The sequence below is a fragment of the Pleurodeles waltl genome, chromosome 7 (genome assembly GCF_031143425.1).
Source record: "Pleurodeles waltl isolate 20211129_DDA chromosome 7, aPleWal1.hap1.20221129, whole genome shotgun sequence".
In the NCBI taxonomy this organism is placed as follows: domain Eukaryota; kingdom Metazoa; phylum Chordata; class Amphibia; order Caudata; family Salamandridae; genus Pleurodeles; species Pleurodeles waltl.
Window position 1 is genome coordinate 718,996,516 of NC_090446.1, and position 22,104 is coordinate 719,018,619.

The following is a 22,104-nucleotide window of genomic DNA, read 5'->3' on the forward strand; positions in this document are numbered from 1 at the left end:
CATTGGTTGGCTTTACTGTCACTCTCATTTGCTTGCTTCTTACTCAATTGCATGTCTTCCTCTTTTTGTGTTTTACCACCCCTGGAGAATAGCCTCTTAAAATGTATTTTGATAGACTGCTTTGTATCCTTCCACAGCTTTCATTTAGGGTGCTACTTGTTTTCTTTTTCATGAAGTACTCTAAGAAAGTGTGTATGTTTTCTAGCTCTTTTTTCTCTTGTGTGCTGTGCACACCCAAACATCTACCACCCCTCTTGCTTCCACTTCACCCACTCCACACATTTCTCAATTGTTCTCCCAACCCTCACAGTCATTTCACTGTATTTCTTTGGCGGCCCCTGCAGTTGTCGTTTTCTGCCAGACTCCACCACATTTCAAAACACACTTTCGAATTATCACATTGCTCCCTTGTGCCCTGCCAATCCCAACTACTTCTTCCATATCTCACCATCTTCACAGTCCTTTATATATTTTTCACTATTTTAGTTTTTTGAAGGCCTGGCAGCTGCTATTTGCCAATTTCTGCCAGGACCCTACGCACTGCAGAAAGATGTTGTAAACTTGTAAAATTCAATTTTTCTTTTTATATTTACTGATTCAAGTTATTTCCACCATCTTGGCTCAGTGATTTAAAAAAAAAAATATTTTAAAAATATGGTGACCTCCTCATTTTATGAGATGCATTCATACTCATATGTCTTTATGGATATGCATGAATATGGAATGACATGTTCCCCACAGTTGCTGTGTCATAGCACCTTTTGTTTTTTTCTCAGTTTTTAAGCAACGTTGCACAGCTTCGGCTAAAAGCATTGGCAAGGCCAAAAGATCAACATGTTGAGATCTATTGGTTTTCCCAGTGCTTGGTACTATTTAACTTCTGTTTTTACTGAATATATATTTAGAATCTTCAAACATGGGGGGTCGTGTTGTCATCCTGTTTTCTCCAATCTCTTTGACTCCTCATTGATTTTCAGCCAAGACATTTATCTCCCAAAAATATTTATCTGGGGCCCAATGTATATTTATAATTTGCAAATATGGAAGGTTGTGTTGGCATACTTTTTTCTCCAATCTCTTTGACTACTCATCTATTTTCAGCCAAGACATTTATCTACCAAAATTATATATCTAGGGCCCGATTCACAGAGGTAAACTTAGATGTTTGGTCTAAACTTAGTGCAAAAGTCTAAGTTTATGACTTTGAGAATTCACAATAGGCATTTACGAATAATATCTATATGTCCATACTTGGGGCAGAATTCTGCCCCGAGTGTGGACTTAAAGATAGTATTTGTGAATGCCGTTTGTCAATTCCCAAAGTTGTAAACTAAGTTTAGACCAAACCTCTAAGTTTACCTTCATGAATCACACCCGTAATGCTTCTTTTTATCAAGTAAACAAATTCAGAGAGGGCTGTGGCCAAATCTTTTTTGTTTACTGTTTGCTCTCCAGTGAAAATCCAGGTGGGTGGCAACATGTTTTGTAATTAATTTTAAACCACTGGGTCCTGTCCTATTAGTACCACGGTTCTTTCTTTTCCTCTCTGCTGCCTTACCCTTCTCAAAAGAGCATACTCGCTACAGAGGATAGCAGAAGACCATCATGCCCCCACCCACCTGGCTGTATGCTAAACTGTCAGGCCTGTGAGGCATAGTCAGTGAAATATATAACCTATTCAAGGAACAAAACTCTGACAGAAATGCAAAAGGAGACTAGCCATAATGCTTTCCCTTGGTTAGGGATCCCTCATCTCCATCTGTTACCTTTTTCCTCGACCTTTGGCAGGTTTAGAAGGACTGGTTGACCATCAAAAAGCAGAATGATATTCCTTTTGCTCATCTCTTTACATTGTGAGTTTCATAGGATCAAGGTTGTTCTGGAAGTTTTCCTTGTGTCCATGGGGTGCAATGCTTCCAGCAAAAAAATAGGGCAGTTGGTCAAACCACCTGCATCCCTTGTACTCTTCATCATGCCAAGCACTTTATTCATGTCACCAAGGGAACAATGTGTTCCCCCAGCCAATCTGGTCTCCCAACTCAGGCCTAGAAATTAAAGGCCTCGAAACCCTGAAGCCACAGTAAAACACCCATTCCTTCTTGTTACCTCTCTCTGGTAGCCCTTCACACTATGACTTTCCCTCAAACAGAAATCCGGCAACTCTCGCAAGAGTTTGCAAGATTTCAGCAAAAACACTTGACTCAGAGCCATTTTGAATGAGGAGGGTATAAAGACCACTCCCCAGCCTCGAGGCCAGTGCTTGGCTTCAGTTTGCTCCGAGCAGTAGAGCCTCTTGCTTGCTGTGCTGGGATTTACTTGCAAGAAGACATCTCAGGAGGCAGCTACCTTTGGAACTCTGTATCTGTCTGGACCTGTCTTCCTACATGGGCTCACTTTCACCCATGTGGACAACCTAGAGAGGAGTAAAATAAAGGCAAGGATGAACAATGCTGCAACAGGTTAGTGCACTAACTCTGGAATCTTTCAATTATACCTTGCTATGAAAACTGGTTCCTTCATTTGTACAAAAACAAAACCACCTTCGGGGGATGGAAAGTTGTGAAACCTTAACCAACTCTCTGGAAAGAGCGCACACTGGACTAAGGTTGTGAAAGTTAACAATCAATCACGCCAATGCTAGTATTCTTAATCCTGAATGCTTAGAAGACTCTTATGGTGAGTGAACTAGTAGTGTACTCCGAGCCCTCGAAAAACAATAATAGTGTTTTATCAGTGTTCTAAACATTTGCAAAAGTTACTGTGTCTGAGTTAATCACTGTTTTTTATTTTACAGTCCAGAACCATGGAACAAAGTAGACCCCGCCCTGAGGAATAGACTGTATTAAACTACAGTCCACAGTCCTGTGAGAAGATGAAGATGCCTGTTTTTCTCTTTTCATTCCCTATACCCACTACCTATGTGGGGCAGTTGCCAGTAAATAGTGGTCAATAGGTGTTGGCACCTGTCCAAAACGGGAGCAGGCAGGCATTCTTCTTTACTACAGTTGTAAAGATCAGGCATGTGAGTGGCTCAGCTCAACAGTTGAGAGTGTGTCTAATGGTTTGTCCTCTCCCAGCTACCATACTTTCACCATCAGTGTCCGGAATCCAACTCTTTCAGGCATTCCCTGGACATTCTAACAAACAATGGGGCGTATTTATAGGCCCCTAGTGCCATAGGAGCGTCACTTTTTGTGAGGCTCCTGTGGCTATAAGCACTGTGCCATATTCACAAGGTGGCGTTAAGCCACTTTTTGTGGCTTAATGTCACCTTGTAAATACGTCCCCTTCCCACGAAGCACTATGCGTGGAAGGGGCATGTAATGGGTGTTGCTGTGGGTGTGCCACAGCAACACCCATTGCATTTTGATGCTGCCTCAGTGTTATGAAATTTCATAAACCTGAGGCAGCGCCAACATCTAACACCACCGCCAAGGGTGGCTCAACAGGGAACAACGAGGAGGAATACTTTTATTCCTCCTCGTTTTGTGCTTTTTCTATGCGTGCTGCATTCTGCAGCATGGATAGAAAGAGCAAAATGCCAGAAAGGATTGTTTATGTGTGGGAAGGTGTCCCTAAACAATCATTTAAAAATGACGCTTTGGCACTTCTGTGCGTGCTGCATTGTGCAGCACACACAGAAGTGCCAAAGTGCCATTGGTGATTGTTTATGTGCAGGAAGGGACACCTTCCTGCACATAAACAATCACACACCTCAACGCAGACATCCTTGCACCATACCTACGTTGACAGCTAAATTTAGTGCCAGCGCAGGGGATAACACAGGGGTGTGCTGTATTCACTTAAATACAGCGCATCCCTGTGTTTCTAAAGTCACGCAGCGCTGCCAATTGTTTTCGTAGCACCGTGCCACTTTTCCTTAAATCTGGCCCCATGCGCCAGTGAGGTAGTTCGAATGCATTCATTAAAAATAAAATGTAAAATCTTCAATCACCTGAATGAGTGAAACTGGCCTAACCAAATCTGTCTTTTCGAAATCATGCACTTGATTTAAACTCTGCATGACCTATGTTGCCTGACTTGCTCAACTGCTAATGTTAACACATTTTTAAAGCTTTACTGACATAAAAGTTCTTGTTCTAATCTTTGTACGGCCTATGCATGATACATGACTTCTTCTTCTAAAAAAGAGGCTGCATGATATTATTATTTTCTGGGATGTTGACCTGCTTTGGAATGCACAAATTTCCAACATTAATTGATAACATTTCATCTTTTAGGAATGGGCTTACACTGAGCAAGGTGTTGAAATGAATTGATGATTGAAAAATTATACAAGTATTTTGTTTTACAGAAGCAAAGCATCCATGGGAATAACTGCACATGTTGCCACTGTGTAATTGAGTTTGAGCTATTATAGTTTGTGAACAAGTTAGAATGCATAGATTCCCTCTGGTTCCAGGATACTGTGCTACATGATAAGATAAGAAATATTGTGTTAAAAATCTATTTATCGAATTGTATTATAAAAGTGTCCAAGGGAAAGAGAGCATTAGGAATGCTATAGAATCCAGCATCAGAGAGACCCCCATTGCTAGAGAGAGAAGAGGCAGAACTGACGGTTCCAGGTTAGAGGGTCCGACCAGACTGAATTTAGCAGCTGTGATAGTCAGAAGCTTTTTGCACTGATAGGTGTGAGGCTGAGTGAGTGGGAAAAAGTATAGAAGAATTACCTTTGTTTTTGTTTAAGCAACAGTATTTCTCAGACTTCCAATACTTACAAAACTGTGGCTGTATTCTTCATGAGCACTGAAATATTTTACTGACTAGACTGAAGCAATTAGAGTAGGGGTAGATTTCAGGACATGCTTTATGCAATATTCTGTAAACTTATTGATTAATAAAACCATTACAATTATTTTAAATAAACAGTTTCTACTACTTTAATTTTTCTATTGACTATTCTCAAGATTCAGTAGCCTGAAGGACCCAAGGCAGTGTAAAGTATTTATGAATTTAGCATTGTTTCACTGCCCCAAAATGCTGGAAGCAATGGTAAGGTTAAGAGTGTTGGGACAAATAAGCTGCAATAAATAAAAAGAGAAATGGGAGTTAGAAATAAAAATGATTTTGTACTCAGGGCCAGGACCTGATTGCGAAGTATGATGAGGTGCGGTTTCCGAAGCAGTTGCGGATTGCAGTTGCAAAGCTGGTGAAAAACATTGATGAATGTGAGTATCAATAGGGTTGATGCATTGAAAATATATAGATATGGTGAATTGTGATGTCTTTTGAAATCGTTTATGTTGAAATGGATTGAAATTGCTATGTTATGTTATATGTACTTTGTTGAAGAGATAAAGAGATTATCAGAATAAGAAGTGGTCTGAGAATATGTGATAGATAGATATATAAAGATAAGAGATAGAAATAAACAGATATACAGAAGAATAAAGAGATTTTGTCTGCTAGGAGAAGTGTAAGCTGTGAGACGTCGTAGACTTTGCACAAACGTTAGGGACATCATAAAACTTTGTAGTAACTGTACTAATATTTATTGGTGTTGAGGATCCTGATGCGCAAATGTGATACAACACTGATTAGATGATTTCCCATAGGTCGAGAACTCATCATTGTGAAAAGTAGTCTCTTTATGGTTGAGGATTGGAAAGGGTTTTTATACTTAATGCTGATTTCTGAGATTTTGCTTTCAATTTCCTTTAGAAGAAGCAGACAAGAATTGAACTCTTCTGTGTTATTTATTTAGAAATGTTTCGTTCGTTTGTCAGAAAAGAGAATGGTAATGGAGGGTGAACTGCTGCAAGGAGTGAGTTGTGAGGTAGTAGTGTGCAACACTGATATTGGTTGGTTGGTGGGCAGCTGCGCTATGATTGTTAAAGTTTTGGCAAGAAACCGAAAGTTAGTAGTTAAATGTGTTTTAAACGTTATTTGACAAAAGGAGGTGGTGAGTCCTGACATATACAGAACAGATTCAAAATTGTTAGATGTTGTGATTTTTGCATTAGATTTGAGACATTCTAATTAAAAAATATGAAGTTTTTAGAGGCAGTAAGGAGTTTAATGAAAGATGATGTAGTGATTCCCATTAGAGAAGACTAGGAGACACCTTTGAAGGATATACCAGCATATATGATGGTTAAGAAAGGATTACATATATGTCTATGGCTTTGTCAAATGTGTAAGATCGTGTCAACATCAGGACAGTGCGCGCTCTACGGGCGACAAAAATGCAAAACCCAGTCTTTATCCAAAAGCATAATTCATGCATTGTGTTTATATGCAGTATGTTAACCTTTTGCATTGCAGAGTTTAATATTGAAAAACACTATTATTGATGTTTGCAATAACTGTTCATTTGCAAGGTATTGCTGCAGACTTACTGAGTGTGTTAGGGTGTGGTCCCTTTTTAGGACCTTCTAGAAGCTTTCCCTGCAGCATGACTGTGTGTGGTTTGTGGGCTGGGCCAGACTCTATATAAGGGAACCAGCCCAGCTCCACGTGCTCACTATTCAGAGGTCCCTGTGCAGTGCAGCAGCAACTTCCTGAGCTCCTGTTCCGGAGGCCTACCTTGATGTTCCAGGCCTGCCCTCATTATATTGGTGATCCTTGAGCAGGGTAGTAAGGCGGAGGTTGGGATGGGCCCCCGACCCCGTTCTCAAAGACTTTTGAGTTTTGGGCCTAGTTGTGAAACTTTCTTTGTGCGCGATCGTTTCATGACATTTGCATATTCTTGTTCGAATCAGTAGTGTGCGCAATTCATTCCTATCATGTAAACCTATGGCATTTAGATAGGCAGCAGTGTGCACGATCATTTCATGGCATTTGCATATTCTTGTTTGAATCGGCAGTGTGCGCGATTCATTCCTGACATGTAAACCGTGACATTCAGATCGGTAACAGTGTGCGCGATCATTTCATGGCATTTGCATATTCTTGTTCGAATCGGCAGTGTGCGCGAGTCATTCCTGGCATGTAAACAGTGACATTCAGATCGGCATCAGTGTGCGCGATCATTTCATGGCATTTGCATATTCTTGCTCGAATCGGCAGAGTGCGTGATTCATTTCTCTCATGTAAACCTTGGCATTCAGGTTGGCAACAGTGTGTGAGATCACTTCATGACATTTGCATATTCTTGTTCGAATCGGCAGAGTGCGCAATTCATTTCTCTCATGTAAACCTTGGCATTCAGATCGGTAACAGTGTGTGCGATCACTTCATGACATTTGCATATTCTTGTTCGAATCGGCAGAGTGCGCGATTCGTTTCTCTCATGTAAACCTTGACATTCAGATCTGCAACAGTGTGCATGATCATTTCATGGCATTTGCATATTCTTGTTCGAATCGGCAGTATGCGCAATTAATTCCTATTATGTAAACCTATGGCATTTAGATCGGCAGCAGTGTGCACAATCATTTCATGGCATTTGCACATTCTTGTTCGAATCGGCAGTGTGCGCGATTCATTCCTGGCATGTAAACCATGACATTCAGATCGGCAACAGTGGGCGTGATCATTTCATGGCATTTGCATATTCTTGTTCGAATCGGCAGTGTGCGTGATTTATTTCTCTCATGTAAACCTTGGCGTTCAGGTCGGCAACAGTGTGCGAGATCACTTCGTGACATTTGCATATTCTTGTTCGAATCGGCAGAGTGCGCAATTCATTTCTCTCATGTAAACCTTGGCATTCCGATCGGTAACAGTGTGCGTGATCACTTCATGACATTTGCATATTCTTGTTCGAATCGGCAGAGTGCGCGATTTGTTTCTCTCATGTAAACCTTCGCATTCAGATCGGCGACAATGTGCGGGATCACTTCATGACATTTGCATATTCTTGTTCGAATCGACAGAGTGCGTGATTCATTTCTCTCATGTAAACCTTAGCAGTCAGATCGGCAACAGTGTGCACGATCACTTCATGGCATTTGCATATTCTTGTTTGAATCAGTAACAGTGTGCTCGATTCAACCCTGGCATAAACCGCTTGGCTCTTTGTTCAGCAGTGTGAGCGATCATTTCATAGCATTGAAAATCTTGGTGTGTTGTGTTTGTTGAAGTGCACACATTTATCCCGACCTTTCGGATTTTCTGTGGAAATGCTTAATCCAAAGTGCGACATTCTTTGTGCATATTAAGTTCCTAGTACAGTTCCTGTTGTTTCCAGGGAATGTTTCAGATAGCCTTTGTCCTCATGTAAAAATGCAATGTTTGTTCTGAAACATTATTCTAGAAGGTTCTTGTATTCTAGACAGTAGGTGATATTTCATGAAAAGCTCATAAGAAACATTATATTAACCCATTCTTGATTTTTTACAGGTACGTAGATTTCTTGAGGTCTAGTTATAGTCATTTCTTTGTTTATCCATGGTTACAGTATGAGAACTCTTAGAACCATAGTCTATTGAAAGTCAATGAGATTATATCTTGATATTGTGTTGTTTAACCTCTTGCTTCCTACAGGTCTCTTTCCCAGCTGTTCCCTACCTAATCCCCTTTCCCCCCACTTGGACTCTCTCAGGCTCTGTGGTATTTCTATCAGAGCTTTGGAGCTGTCTACTGGTGGACATGTTGGGAACGTGCGCAGGCCCCGATGATCTGGTCTCCCTGGCAGATCGCGGGAAATTAAGAGACATTGAGCTTTCCTAGATGAGGGAAATCTTGGGAAACTGCAGGATGTTTTAAATTAAATGAAGCCATATCCAAGACCTACATGATTTGAGGCCTAGGTGAATGGGAAAGGATGGTATTAAAACAAGATAAAGGACTAAAAGATTAATGAGAATTTATGTGGGTGCAATTTGAGGTAGTAGGGCACAGGTATGGAGAAAAGACATAGCTGAGGTACTAGGTTATACCCTTTACATAAAGGAGAAGAAACCACTAGAACTAAAGATTTTGAAAAGCCAGAAAGGAAAAATTGTAAAGGTGAAAAGGAAACAAAGTTTGAATTAGAAATTGACTCAGAATCAGATTCTGGAGACTATGGGCCTCATTATGACCCTGGTGGTCACCAGACTGTCATGGTCATGGTTGGACCACCGTCAAAGTGGGGGTCTGACCGCAACATCACAACTGTGGCGAAAGCGCCACGGTCGGAACCTCCACCACCACCACCACCTGGTTTCCAGCAGATGACAGCCTGGCGGTCTCGGCTGTTGTAATCTGCCAGGGCAGTGCTGCTTGCAACGCTGCCCGAGAATTACGAGTCCCCTTTCCATCAGCCTTAGCATGGCGGTAGCCCCGCAATGTAAAGGCTGGTGGAAAGGGGGTGCTAGTGGCCGCATGGGGGCAAATGCACTGCCCATGCACTTGGCATGGGCGGTGCAGGGGCACCCATGGACAGCCCCATTGCGATTTCTACTGCCCGAATCATGGGCACTGGAAAGTGTGACGGTGCTGCTACACCTGCCACACCGCCACATTAGCACCGGCTCGATTACGAGTCAGTGTCAATATTAAGGCCCTGTTCACTGCAGGGCCGGCGGGCGGAAATGCCGTTTCTGCCCGCCGGCCCTGTGGTGAACTCCTAATAGGGCCGTTGGTGTTCAGGACACAGAAGCGGCCTGATGGCGATACAAGTTTGGCCGCCCACCAAACTCGTAATGAGGGCCTATATATTTGAAGAAATTTTATCAATGTCCTCCACCATATGTAGAAACAACAATGATGGACATCCATCAATAAGTAATATACTCGCTGCTACAGCTCCCATAGATCCTGATATTTTTCAGATTACTAGCCAGATGCAATCAGTACTGCCTGTAAAAGTACAACTCATGTTGACTCAGCTGATTTTACTACAGCCAGTGATAGCTCAACTGAATGCTTCAAAGCCTGTATCACAGAGAGCAATTGCCAGTGCTCCCGAACAAATGAGCATAGCCCAAGGGATGTTTCCAGCAAACGTTCCAGTCAATATGGTCATAACTGCACAGGTGACTGGATTGGTTACTTAGCAGATGGTACCTGCACGGATTAGTCTGATTACAGTAATTGAACAACCGATTAGAAATACTCCAGTGAATAGATTGATCCCAACTTCACAGAATTCACAAATTGTAGTATGGATTGCACCACAGACTATGCAGGCACCAGGGGAAGAAAGGTGATTTGTTTTTGTGACACAAATGATACCAGGTGCAGGAGTTTAAGAGAGACGTTTATTTCCTCCTTGGTTTGAAGCAGCTATCCAGAAGTGTACAAAAGTTGAGGATCCAGGAAGACCAAGCACTGGCACAGGTGCAGAAATTAGCCCAGTCTCACAGGGTGAAAGACCATTAAATGTGCCATAACTGAAATTTGAATTGGAAGAAGTTTTAAGAGGATGTTTCAATCTTAATAACATAGAACAATATGAAGCAAATTAATAGTTTACTTGTGTGAAGAGAGTACAAGAAAGGCTGCAACGGTATACAACAAATTACCTGAATTGGCAAGTAATTATCATGTAGATATTTGTGAAACTGTACAATTGCAGAGAAGCTTCAGTGTGCAAGTAGATGACAAATCTGTTGAGAATATGCATTCTCCAGGGTTACAAATTCATCTTACAGAATTAATAAAATATGTACATAAATGATGTGAGATGGATAAATATAAAACTAAATGGGCACAAACGCAAGACAAGAAAAAGAAACAAGCTAAAGTAGCTGAGAAGAAAAGAAAGCAGAAGGAACAGTCAGAAAAAAGATAAATTTTTAGCATATCCTTTAAGAGAAACATCAGGTAGAGGGTATGTACATGTCCCTTGGAGTAGGGGTGATCTTACATCATTTATAAACAGCTTTCCAAAATTGAGAGAGAGTCCAATGCAGTGGAATACACAGGTTGAGAGATTTGTGAAACTGTCCAAGGTGTTGTGGATTGATCTGGACACTTTTTCTGATATTGTGGTTCCGAGTGATTTGTAGACAGAATGCAAAATTGCTATTCATACAGATGCAGAATCACCAAGCCATCCTGTTACAAATGCACCTTCACCTGTGGTAATGACTAAGTATAATGAGGTGATAACAGTCTTGAAAGGCAGACTCCCAACAAAAGACATAGATTATTTGAAGCTGAATAGAATACAACAGGAAGTCAAGGAAACTGTACATGAATTCCATGAAAGATTCTTGAAAGCCTTTTGACAGCAGACAGGACAAAAACATATTGATGTGGGATTTTTCATTACACAGTTTGTGCTTGGTTTGAGGCCTGAGATTTGTCAAAATATATACAGCCGAATGTGATTTGTTGGCAAACAAATACTTTAGATGAGATTTTGAACTATGCACAGTAGTGATGAGCAAGAGATGAAGCAGTAGGAAATCAAAGAGAAATTTATGCTAGCTTATACAAAGTTTGCACAATGAGGGTTCCAGAATCAGTTGATTGTTGAGAACGGTGGTGTTGCACAAGGTGTAAGGGGACTGCAAGCAATGGATTTCAAGCAGGAATACATGGAATACAGGGAGGAATTATGTTGTCTCCGGGAAAAGGAAGAGGGACTTCTGTGGATCCAAGTACAAATGTTGATGCAGCAGTGCTAAAGAAGACAATACCTTCTTACGTGTGCAACAAGGTGGGGCATTGGAAGCACGAGTGTAGATGTAATCCAGATAGAAATGTAAATAACCAGATGCAAAGAGTGAATCAAGTGCCAATGTCAAATGTTCCACTGCGACAAGTGCAAATTCCCATACAAAATCAAATCCTGCCTGTGCTTCTATGCATAATGTAAACTTTAATGAAAATCAGTTACCTAACATGAATTAAAATATGATGCAGGTTCAAAATCAAAATATGATTCAACAATTCCCAATGTTTGATAACAGTGAGATGCTAGACTCTGGCACATCACAATGATGGTGCCTGAGAGGGGAGGCAGCTTGTATGCTTGGTGTAGACTTAGATGCAGACCAAAGTGGACCATATTTAGATGGAGAAGTGAATGGCCACCAAGTGTTATCTCTGATTGACACAGGAGCTACCCGCTCCACTGTGCAAACAGTGGAAGTACCAGACCTACCCCTGTTGGGAAGAGAAATCCAAGTTGTGGGAGTTATCAATAAACAAATTACTAATTTGATCTCAAAAGAACTACCTGTTAAAATCGGTCCATTTGAGAAAAATCATCAATTTGTCCTGTGTGATTCAGGTCCTGTTAATTTGTTAGGAAGAGATGTATTGTGCAAGTTAAATTGCACTGTTAGTTGCACGCCAAATGGAAGTAAATTTCAAACACATGATGAGGATGCTGAGTTTAAACTGATTCAGCAGGAAGCAGCAGGATTGTATCCTATGTTAATGAGAAATTATTTGCATGCAGAATTAATTGACAAAGTTAAACCAGAAATGTGGGATGTCACAGGAACAGATATTTAATTAATCAAGAGAGTTGAGCCGGCAGAATAAACAAAAACCAAATGCAGTTTTCCCAAGAATACCATCGAATGGAATGACTTCAGAAGTAATAGAAAGAATTATGCCTTTGATCAACAATATGTTGGGAAAAAGGCAATAATCATGAGTTCATGCAACTCACCAATTATGGGACTGCGAAAGTTAAATGGGAAGTCTAGAATTGTCCAGGATTTGAAAAAAATAAACAATGTCATATTACCATGTTGTCCTGTAGTACCAAATCCAGCTACCATATTTTACCAAATTCCATGTACAGCAGAGTGGTTAACTGTGATTGATCTTTGCCAGCTATCTTTTCAGTACATTTACAAGAAAACAGCCAATACTTAATTCTCCTTCGTTTTCCAAGAGAAGATTTATTAATGTGGTGTCATGTCCCACAAGGGTACACAGAGAGCCCATCAATTGTTATTCAGATTCTTAAAAAGAATCTGGAAACATTGGAATTGCCCAGAAGTTCAGTTACAATTGTGTACATTGATGACTTATTGGTTATATCAGGTACTAGCAAATCTTGCCAAATTGATCCAACAGCATTGCTGAATCATTTGGCAGAGAATGGACACAAAGCATCTCCAAAAAAGTTACAGTATTGTGAGAGAGAAGTGCAAAGTTGGAGACACATTATTGAAAAAGAAATAGGGAAAGTGTCAATAGAAAGAGTTGAGATGATTTTGCAAATGAAACCCCTGAAAACACAGAAAGAAATCAGGATGTTTCTGGGAATGGTTGGCCACTGTAGACAGTGGGTACCCAACTTTGCCATTGTGGCAAAACCTTTACTGAGGTTGATACTCAAAGGTGTAACATTTCTGATCCCATGGGACAATGAAAGCATGAGAGCATTCCTAGAGTTGAGAGAGAGTCTGCTATGCCCGGCACTGAGAATGCCAGATTATACAAAGGAGTTCATTCTGTTCTGCAGTAAGAGGGAGGGCTGCGCTGTCTCAGTGCTAACCCAATTCATGGAGATTTGTTAAATCCTGTTGCATATTTCTTTGTGACTATTAATCCTGTAGCCACAGTTTTGCCTGGATGTTTGAAGACAGTGGCTGCTATGAATTTGAGTCTGTAGTAATGTGAAAACTTTGTAATGGTAATTTCCTTTGGTAGTCATGGTCCCGCATTTTGTTGCAGTGTTACTAACAAAAACGAAAACACAGCACCTCACCAATTCAAGACTCACTAAGTATAAGCAGCACATTTTAGCAGGAACTAATGGCGTGCTGAGAAGATGCCAAGTACTGAATCCCAGCAAACTATTACCTATTCCCAGAGAAACTGAATCTAAGTACTTTGAACATAATTGCCTTAATGTCACAGATTTTTGCACCAAACCTAGACCAGACATTTACCAGACAGAAATACCCAACAACCACCATATTGTAGTGGATCTCATTTAATTTTAATGGGAATCAGGAGTTTAGCTTAGCCTTCTGCCTTGCAGGCCTGTGCCCCCGTCACCTAGGGACTTTTAACGTACTCAGCTTTCTCTGTTTTAGCACATGTATGTAATTATTTCTTCCAAGATGGCTTCTATGTTTATAGTTAGCAAGATAGTTTAGTTTCACATTATCAGTGCCACTCAGTAAAGGCGTCACTATCAACGTCAAAGATAAATGAGATACGTAGGTATTCACATCATGTACTTTTCCACTTTTGTGTGACAGTACCATAATGTCATTTTTCAGGGAATTGTATATAAAATTGCCACCCCAAGCTTGCCTTCTTATCTATTGTTTGGGGACATGCCTGTGTCAGGGCTCCTACAAGATCTGTATAAATACATCCCACACAGACAAGATTATCAGAAGGATTCCTACCAGATGCCATTGACACTATCTATGCTGCGCGTCGCCTTGATGCAGACCCAGCCTTCGTTTCACCACGGAGTCTGATCTAGAGACCTCATTTCAAGGTAACAAGGGTTGGGGGGCTCTTCTCATGGACATGGTACTGGCAGATTAGGTTTAACACACCTAATTCTCTTTAGGTTAGAGATTAGGCTCATCATGCTAGGGTATTAGAGCTAGTAAAACTACATAGGCGACTTGTTCAGTTCGTAATGTGAACTCTGAACACAACACCAGCACGTCCAGGACCACCAACACCTGCTGGATACCAATTGGCTACTACTGGGATCAATCCACAAACATTACATTCTATTATGGGCAAAGTCCTCACAGAACGAGAGAAGATGCTGCTCTGGATAGCGCAGAAAACGAATCAGCTGGAAGCTGCGTTTTCAGATACAGGACCACAGGAAAAACATAGAAATCTCACAATATGCTTGCCCTTCGGGATGGTTCCCTCAGTGGATGACTGCGCCACAAGGGGTACAGTCTTTGCTGCAATTTATACTACCACACATGGTACCCCAACACTTGCCAATTTACTGGAAGTGTTAAAACAAATTAAAAGTGAGCACGGAGCTGCACCAACCCTAGATTTGGGGTTGAAACTAATGTGTAACTTTGACGCAGTCTCTTCAATAATACTTAGTAACATTAAAGGGGAAGCAGTAACATTAGCTATACGCCAGCGTCCTACAAGAGATTCCATACCTGGAACAGGAAAAACAGCTACCGAAAATAATTTTCGATACCTATACCAGTATAGGGTGGGATAGTTTGAGAGTGAAGCCGAAAAAGTCTGAACCCCTAAGGAAGGTACTAAACAAGCATAATATGGTTCTAAAAAGCACTGGGATAAACAAAAGCAATACAAAAATAAAGACAGAGAGCAGATTCTCCACACCTGGAGAACTCCGAAAGGAGACATAAACAGATATACTGGTTCATGTCCCTCTCTTTCCTTTCAGGATGCACCGGATAGATGTAGAGAGAGAGTGGACCGGTCAGAGCAATGTCCTGACTACATGAAGCTGGAGAAAGACTCACCACAGTCTTCAGACACAAAAGAAGATAAGTCCCCACAACAAAAGCCACACTTTAAAAAGAAAAATGTGGCAGCACTGTCAATTAAAAATGCCAGTAAACATGAGAACATTGCTGAAGAACAAGATGTAGGCAGTGACACTGCTAGACAGCGCAGCAGAGGTCATGATATGTCTCCAGAGTCTGTAAGATCATCTGGATGAGACAGCAACTAGTGACTTTATTGTAGTCGAGACTGTGGACGGATGCATTCTTCCACCCGACAGGGTTTATGATTTAGTTATCCAAATTGAGGGAGACAGAGCGCACCATCAGTGTGATATTCTTGGATGAACTTAGTTGTGATATCCTGATGGCCGAGAGGGACTGGCCACCTGAGCACGTCCATAAGTTCCCACATGGGGAAGATGTCATTTTGCCTTCTTTCTCTGATCTTGTTCCAGATACGGTAAAACAAGCCTACACTGTCAACCGGGCTTTTGCACTATACTGAACCATGTAAGTCGGGACAAGGATTCTCCTTGCCATGTAATACCCGTTAGGTCTACACCCCAGCCTCAGCCCTAATATCCTGTTAAATACAAAGCCAAAGCTCCAGTGAGGGAGATCATTCAGCTTTAGTACCAGGGAGTAATTGAGCCCTGTGTCTCTGTAATGAATAACCCGTTATCCCCCGTTGCAAAACCCGACCATTCATACAGGATAATCTTAGATTATAGACACTTAAACAGTCATACACACACATATGCAATACAGAATTCACACAGCACTACACTAATTAACAACATAGTAAGTAGAAAATACAATACAACCTTTGATATCTCCAAATGGGTTTTTTCTGCCAAAAGTTAGCATACAAAAGTCGGGACCTAAGTGCATTCTCATTAGGCTCACAAAAACCCTTCTGCCATTTGCCCCAAGCCTACAAGTATAGCCATGGGGTGTTCTCAGCCCGTGTAACATCAATATTGAATGATATTGATCAAGAGGCGTCGTCCTATGTGGATGACATCTATCTCACAGATGACGACCTCAACATTCATCTTGCCAGGGTGGATTGGATCGTTCTAGGATTTGCAGCCCTTGGCTACAAATTTAGTTTTAGAAAAACTAAATAGCCTTTCTCAGCATATTGTTCCTGGGATATGAGCTATCAAATGAGGGCAAGAGCCTGGAAGAGCACTTCTTAGAAAAATGTGCTCAACACCAGCCACCAAATACTATTAAGAAACTACAGTCTATACTTGGTTTCTTCAATTTTGTCAGAACATGCATTCTCGACTATGCACAACGTATCAAGCCATCTTGACTATGCACAACGTATCAAGCCACTCTATGACTTAATATGTCATGATTTTTCTAGCAGACACCGGACAGTAGAACACACATGCATCCTTAGAGGATTGCAACAGGACATGCTAGAAGCAAAACACTTACACACACGTGACAACAAAACAAATTTGGTCATCAGAAGACTTGCTGTTGTCATTGGGTTCACTTTTAATGAAGGCGACATGGTGCCCATAGCTAATAAATCACACATATATTCCAATGCAGAAAACGCTTTTCACCCACCGAATATTCTTTAACTGCAGTACAGATGGCTGTCATCAAGGAGAGGCCACTTGCCTAAGAGAAACGCATTATTGTTGTTACGCCGGTGCCAGCCTTTGAGGCCATCACCAAAGCAAGTGTCCCTAATGCTAAAACATTACTTCCACAATGGATTCAGTGGACAACGTCCCTGACTGCCACAGATGTTGAGTACATGTTGAATCCAAAACTTCAAATACAAGAATTTCTCCAATATGAACATGAGCACCCCGCACATCTAGACATCTTGCCACTTGACAGACACCATACTGTCATTTACACTGATGGTTCAGCACAACTAGCTGTAGGTACCAAACATCAATACTCAGCCGCTTGCGCAACTGTGAGCAAAGTGATGAAGGATGGTGTATTCCACCCTCACAATACCTATACGCAGATCCTGGGGGACTGTACAACTCAGCTGGTTGAACTTAAATCCCTTATCTTAGCACTAGAACATACAGATCCAGGACGATCACTCTGATTGTCTGTGATTCGTACTACTGTTTCCAGTCCTACAATGATTATCTTAATCATTGGCGATTGAACGGTTCCAAGAACCAAAGGGGGACAGCATAAAACACAGCACTCAGTGGGGGAGGGTGGCTACTCTTAAGGATAGGCTACTGAGTGCTCATTTAGTCCATACATTGTACCACCAACGTGTAGGAGTACACGTTATTGGCAACACTTTGGCTGATAAAGCGGCCAAATCAGCAGTAACTAAGGCTTCTGTTGCTGCAGTGACTCGTTCTTAGATGAGATTGGATAATGGGATTTTGGCTGCTGTGAAAGCTTTGGCTGAAAGCAAACCTCTCCCAAAAGCATACACTACAAAATACTCTTACCACGTCAGTGCTCAGACTGTTGCCTATGCAACAGTTCCTGGGGTTGGAGATCAAGTGATCCCCAACCAAGACCAGAGATTAGATCTCATAAAAGAAGAGCATGAGGGTGTTGCCTCTGCACATGCTAGTGCTGTGGCCACAACACTCATACAGAAACGCTTCTGGTGGTCAGTTCTATACAAACAAGCAATATGTCCTTTGTTGTGATATTTGTCAGCAGATAAGGGGGTCAAACATCAAACACCCACGCAGACACCCCTCTTAGTGTCCAACAGACCACTACAATGTGTGTACCTGGACTATTGTGGTCCACTTAAACCTGATGGTGCATACAAATACATCTTAATCGCTGTAGATTCTTGTTCTTGATTCCTGCGGGTATGGCCTCAATAGATGGCTGACGCTCCTACTGTTATAAATGACTTGCTGATCTTTATTGGTACATATGCGGTTGCAGCATTCCATTCGGAACAGGGCCCTCCCTTTACCTCTAAGACATTCAGAGACACTGTGAGGACGATGGGCGTTGAACTCCATTACTCCTCACCCTACTATCCTGATGAAATTCATTTGTGGAGAGGAGGAATCGAGGTCAAAGCAGTACTTAACAGCTCGAGTATTAGATTCTGGCCGCAGCTGGCTTCATTACCTATATGGGGTTCAGAAAGCACTGAATAATCTGCCAAGAAGGTCTTTGGGAGGACGCATTCTTTATGAGGTTCTCGTTGGGATACCTTTTTATGTCCCAGATCTAGATGGCCCTGTTTGGTGGCAGCAGATACACATTTTGACATAAATGAATGTCTCACCGTCTTACAGGAGGCTCAGCTATTTTGTGATGATAATTCATCCACCAGTGCTCCCACCTTAGGAATAAGGGATTTGCCAACAACTTCTACAGGCTGGATTCCTAGAGTCGGCAATCTGGTTTGTGAGAAGATTGCTGGGGAGAAGAAATTCGGCCCATCCTACAGACACAGGTCTCAGTCCTGGGAATACAAGGTACCAGAATTGTCATCCTACCACCGCTGCCTGGTTCCTAAGCCAACAGATTTATCTCCATTACCAACATCAAACTCCACTATGTGGCTGATCCTGCACAGGGGACCAAAAAGTCCCTTGGATAATTCCCGGCCCCCTCTTACTACCCAACAGGACATAGCTCATGAAAGAAGGAACAACAACTCTTCTGACTACAACAGCATGTACAACTATGCTACAAATGCCTCCTTGAGTGTGGGGAGGGCAGAAAATGAGCTTTTGCTGATTCCAGTTCCCCCTTCAACAACAACACCTGCTCAAGATGTGTCTGTCTTCTATTCCAACACCTCACTAACTGACATCATCGTCTACTATGAACCTCCACACGAAGTGGATCCATTCACCAGTAATGCCCAGGCTCCTGTGTTTGCAGAGACTTCTTCTGGTTATTTAATCGACCTTGATGACTTTTCTTCAACTTCTTTGCCCCTCCTACTGAAACTGTTTCAACGACACGTAAGCTCTTCATATGGCTTAAAAATAACTATTTAATTTATCCATGAAACTACCTGTGGTTATTTCTGATATTGCTTGCATTTCTATTATGGATTGGTTTAGTGACTGTTTTCTTTCTCCTTATAAATGGTCATTACCTTCCTGAACGCTCTTCTGTTGAGCCAGTGGATGAAGTCCTCACATAAGGTCTGAAGAGACTTGTCCCTTGTGAACATATCAGCAGTACCAATTCCTGATGGGATTGTGTGGGATAAAGTTTCATTTGATATATACAGGCATACTGAGGTCATTGAAATTCCATGTCTTTACAATTTCAATGACTGATGTAATTACATCTGGTATTGTTTCCAATGACTGAGATGTTCAAATAATCAATTCCATGTTAGCTGAATTGAATAATTACACTGTAGTAGAAAGTGATGATGCGTACACTGACACAAAGAATTATGGGGAAATGTTCTGTTATAACAACTGGGGACATTACTACCTGCAACGTACAACCAGACACAGATCAGTACTGTTCAGCTCCAACAGTGGGGAGCCCAAAACATTATTCAGATAAATTCACATATGTTTCTAGGCATTACGTTAAAAATGCGGAGTCATACTATTTCAAGTTACCACCTTCTAGAATTTGGAACATTTTGCTAACAAACACAAAATTGATTAATTCAGATTCCTTTGTTTCTGGAAGAACACTATTGATGTAAAAAGTGTATGGGGAACTCAAGATTGGCAAATTCAGGGTAGGGAAGCTTTATTTAGAGCATGCCTTACTCCTGTTCAAATGATCTTTTAGAATGATACAATTCAACAGACATCTTGCCTAGGGTTAGCAAAAATGAAGGAAATAAATGCACCCAGTATCCCCAAACTGGCAAAATTCACCAACTGGCAGTCCTTCCTGAATATAACAGAGGACGAATTAGATGCAAAGGTTCAGGCTGGTATCTGCAATTCTTCACTTTCTAGTCCCAGCGGGTGGTTATTGTGACCAATAGACACAAATGAGTGTCAGGCATGCTTTGTGAATTCCTCAGGGGTTTCAAGATCAGCCGTCCGGACCCTTGCTTTGTCTCGGCTCAAGACTCAGTATGGGTTACTACATTTAATGTGGGTAAGCTGTGCCAACAGTGGTTACAGACTAACACCTTAGCAGCAGCTACGGAACATCTTAATACTCTGTCTGAAATTATAGACTTGCAGGACTTCTTGTTAGGTCGGACAAAGCCACACTCTAAAAGATTCATCAATGCCCTTTACAATGAGATTTGGAAGCTTTCTCAAATGGAAGCAGCGGCATGTTTAAGGCAGATAGATAAAGGGAATTTGGAAGAGGCTTTAGCTGTTGTCGATAATGGCATGAGCACTCTGTCCAACAGGATATACTCCCTTAATAACACAGGTGGTCATTATGACATTGGCGGTCACGTGACCACCACACTGGTGATGGCTGTAGTACGCCGCCAGGCCGGCGGTAATGATGCCAAATAATGACCATGGCTGTGCTCCCTCCCATAGACAGCCAATGTACCACCCCAACCGCCAGTGCAGTACGACCACTGAACACAGTGGTAGCAATCTCCAGGCAAGCGGAAGACAAGGATCCACCCACCATATTATGACATAGCACACCACAGGATTTCTGGGGCGGTAATGGCACCAAAAGCCTGCCGGAAACACATAAGATAAAAGGAGACACTCATCTCCAGGGACACAGAGGAGTCCACAGCCGCCATGGAGCCAGAACTGGAAGTCTTTCTGATGTTGTACCATGCCATGGCCATCCTGGAGCACCAACACTGATGAAGATGACGACGGTGAGTACAGCTGCCTAGCACACAAGGGAGGGAGGGGAGAGGAGTGTGACACACACACACACCACACACACCATTCAGACACCCCAAACACCCAGAACCCTCTGCAGAGTAACTCAACAGGAGCAGGGCCTAGGAGCAAACAAAGCCAGGACACATACCTCTGTTCCAACCACTGTAATCCAGTAGGATGAAGAGCCCAAATCCCCAAAAATACAGAAAGGCATATTTACATGCAGGGCCATTAGCTAGTCCAAAGTCTGAAAATGCCTACACAGCAAAGTCCAAGACTTGACTGCTGACAACACCAGGACTCCACTGTGAAGGGGCATCATGTTGGAAATAGGCAGACACCTCAAGGGGCGGGGTGAGGGGATTAATTTTGGGAGGGGGTCCTTGGCTTTGGGTTTGGGAGAGGGCGGGTCCTTACCCTTCCGCTTTGGGGGGGTGGAGGAGTGGGCTTGGGGCGGGGCTGGAGTGCCACTCATGTGCCCCTTAGTGGCAGCTGATGTCTTAGGGGTTGGAACAGGAATTTGGTGCTGGGGGTACTGGGATGGGCGGGTGGGACTTTTCTCTTATGGGCATGACGGGGGAGGAGGAGGGAAGGGGTCAAAGCAGGAAAGGAAAAGCTTCTTAGGACCAGTGGGGCAGGCTGCAGGAAGAGGTGTGGGAGTGGAGGTAGAGGGAGTGGTTGTAAGAGGAGGAGGTGTGCTGGACTTGGGTGCAGATGTATGGACAGTGTGCATGTGTGAGGTGGGTGGCTGTTGGGGGGCTGAATGCGAGTGTTTGTGTGTTTTTGGAGGGGGCAGATAGGGTGGGGGAGGTCTAACAGGACGTGTGGATGGATGTTGTGGTGGTGTCTGCAAGTGAGGTGGGTGTGCTGCATGAAGTGGTGATGGTGGTGGTGACTGCGCATGTGGAGTGTGGGGTACATGTCTGCGGGTCTGCTGTTGTGGTGACTGTGGGCAAGGCTGTGCAGGTGGTAGATTCTGGGACTGTTGACGCAGTGCATGCAGGTGTGAGTGCTGATGAGATTGTGAGGGAGGAAGAGGA